The following is a 2867-nucleotide window of genomic DNA, read 5'->3' as shown; positions in this document are numbered from 1 at the left end:
AGAGAGAGATGAGGGAGAGAGATGAGGAAGAGAGAGACAAGGGAGAGAGAGATGAGGGAGAGAGATGAGGGAGAGAGACGAGGAAGAGAGAGACAAGGGAGAGAGACGAGGAAGAGAGAGACGAGGGAGAGAGACGAGGAAGAGAGCGACAAGGGAGAGAGAGACAAGGGAGCGAGAGACAAGGGAGAGAGAGATGAGGGAGAGATGAGGAAGAGAGAGACAAGGGAGAGAGAGATGAGGGAGAGAGACGAGGAAGAGAGCGACAAGGGAGAGAGAGACAAGGGAGCGAGAGACAAGGGAGAGAGAGACAAGGGAGAGAGAGATGAGGGAGAGAGACGAGGAAGAGAGAGACAAGGGAGAGAGAGATGAGGGAGAGAGAGATGAGGGAGAGAGATGAGGGAGAGAGAGACAAGGGAGAGAGAGATGAGGGAGAGAGACGAGGGAGAGAGATGAGGGAGAGAGACGAGGAAGAGAGAGACGAGGGAGAGAGAGATGAGGGAGATAGACGAGGAAGAGAGACAAGGGAGAGAGAGATGAGGGAGAGAGAGACAAGGGAGAGAGAGATGAGGGAGAGAGACGAGGAAAAGAGAGATGAGGGAGAGAGAGATGAGGGAGAGAGAGATGAGGGAGAGAGACGAGGGAGAGAGACAAGGGAGAGAGAGATGAGGGAGAGAGAGACAAGGGAGAGAGACGAGGAAGAGAGAGATGAGGGAGAGAGAGATGAGGGAGAGAGACGAGGGAGAGAGAGATGAGGGAGAGAGATGAGGGAGAGAGAGATGAGGGAGAGAGAGATGAGGGAGAGAGATGAGGGAGAGAGAGACGAGGGAGAGAGACATGAGGGAGAGAGAGACGAGGAAGAGAGATGAGGGAGAGAGAGATGAGGGAGAGAGATGAGGGAGAGAGAGATGAGGGAGAGAGAGACGAGGGAGAGAGAGACAAGGGAGAGAGATGAGGAAGAGAGAGATGAGGGAGAGAGATGAGGGAGAGAGAGATGAGGGAGAGAGACGAGGAAGAGAGAGACAAGGGAGAGAGATGAGGGAGAGAGAGATGAGGGAGAGAGAGACAAGGGAGAGAGAGATGAGGGAGAGAGACGAGGGAGAGAGATGAGGGAGAGAGACGAGGAAGAGAGAGATGAGGGAGAGAGAGATGAGGGAGAGAGAGACAAGGGAGAGAGAGATGAGGGAGAGAGACGAGGGAGAGATGAGGGAGAGAGACGAGGAAGAGAGAGACAAGAGAGAGAGAGAGATGAGGGAGAGAGACAAGGGAGAGAGAGATGAGGGAGAGAGACGAGGAAGAGAGAGATGAGGGAGAGAGAGATGAGGGAGAGAGACGAGGAAGAGAGACAAGGAAGAGAGAGATGAGGGAGAGAGACGAGGAATAGAGAGATGAGGGAGAGAGAGATGAGGGAGAGAGACGAGGAAGAGAGAGACAAGGGAGAGAGAGATGAGGGAGAGAGACGAGGAAGAGAGCGACAAGGGAGAGAGAGATGAGGGAGAGAGACGAGGAAGAGAGACAAGGAAGAGAGAGATGAGGGAGAGAGACGAGGAAGAGAGAGACAAGGGAGAGAGAGATGAGGGAGAGAGACGAGGAAGAGAGAGACAAGGAAGAGAGAGATGAGGGAGAGAGATGAGGAAGAGAGAGACAAGGGAGAGAGAGATGAGGGAGAGAGACGAGGAAGAGAGAGACAAGGGAGAGAGAGATGAGGGAGAGAGATGAGGAAGAGAGAGACAAGGGAGAGAGAGATGAGGGAGAGAGATGAGGGAGAGAGACGAGGAAGAGAGAGACAAGGGAGAGAGACGAGGAAGAGAGAGATGAGGGAGAGAGACGAGGAAGAGAGCGACAAGGGAGAGAGAGACAAGGGAGCGAGAGACAAGGGAGAGAGAGATGAGGGAGAGAGATGAGGAAGAGAGAGACAAGGGAGAGAGAGATGAGGGAGAGAGACGAGGAAGAGAGCGACAAGGGAGAGAGAGACAAGGGAGCGAGAGACAAGGGAGAGAGAGACAAGGGAGAGAGAGATGAGGGAGAGAGACGAGGAAGAGAGAGACAAGGGAGAGAGAGATGAGGGAGAGAGACGAGGAAGAGAGAGATGAGGGAGAGAGAGATGAGGGAGAGAGAGACAAGGGAGAGAGAGATGAGGGAGAGAGACGAGGGAGAGAGATGAGGGAGAGAGACGAGGAAGAGAGAGACGAGGGAGAGAGAGATGAGGGAGATAGACGAGGAAGAGAGACAAGGGAGAGAGAGATGAGGGAGAGAGAGACAAGGGAGAGAGAGATGAGGGAGAGAGACGAGGAAGAGAGAGATGAGGGAGAGAGAGATGAGGGAGAGAGAGATGAGGGAGAGCGACGAGGGAGAGAGACAAGGGAGAGAGAGATGAGGGAGAGAGAGACAAGGGAGAGAGACGAGGAAGAGAGAGATGAGGGAGAGAGAGATGAGGGAGAGAGACGAGGGAGAGAGAGATGAGGGAGAGAGATGAGGGAGAGAGAGATGAGGGAGAGAGAGATGAGGGAGAGAGATGAGGGAGAGAGAGACGAGGGAGAGAGACATGAGGGAGAGAGAGACGAGGAAGAGAGATGAGGGAGAGAGAGATGAGGGAGAGAGATGAGGGAGAGAGATGAGGGAGAGAGAGATGAGGGAGAGAGAGACGAGGGAGAGAGAGACAAGGGAGAGAGATGGGGAAGAGAGAGATGAGGGAGAGAGATGAGGGAGAGAGAGATGAGGGAGAGAGACGAGGAAGAGAGAGACAAGGGAGAGAGATGAGGGAGAGAGAGATGAGGGAGAGAGAGACAAGGGAGAGAGAGATGAGGGAGAGAGACGAGGGAGAGAGATGAGGGAGAGAGACGAGGAAGAGAGAGATGAGGGAGAGAGAG

This window comes from Notolepis coatsorum, assembly GCF_963971535.1.
Source record: "Notolepis coatsorum genome assembly, chromosome: 7".
NCBI lineage: Eukaryota > Metazoa > Chordata > Actinopteri > Aulopiformes > Paralepididae > Notolepis > Notolepis coatsorum.
The sequence above is the reverse complement of the archived record's forward strand: the minus strand, read 5'-3'. Positions refer to the sequence as shown.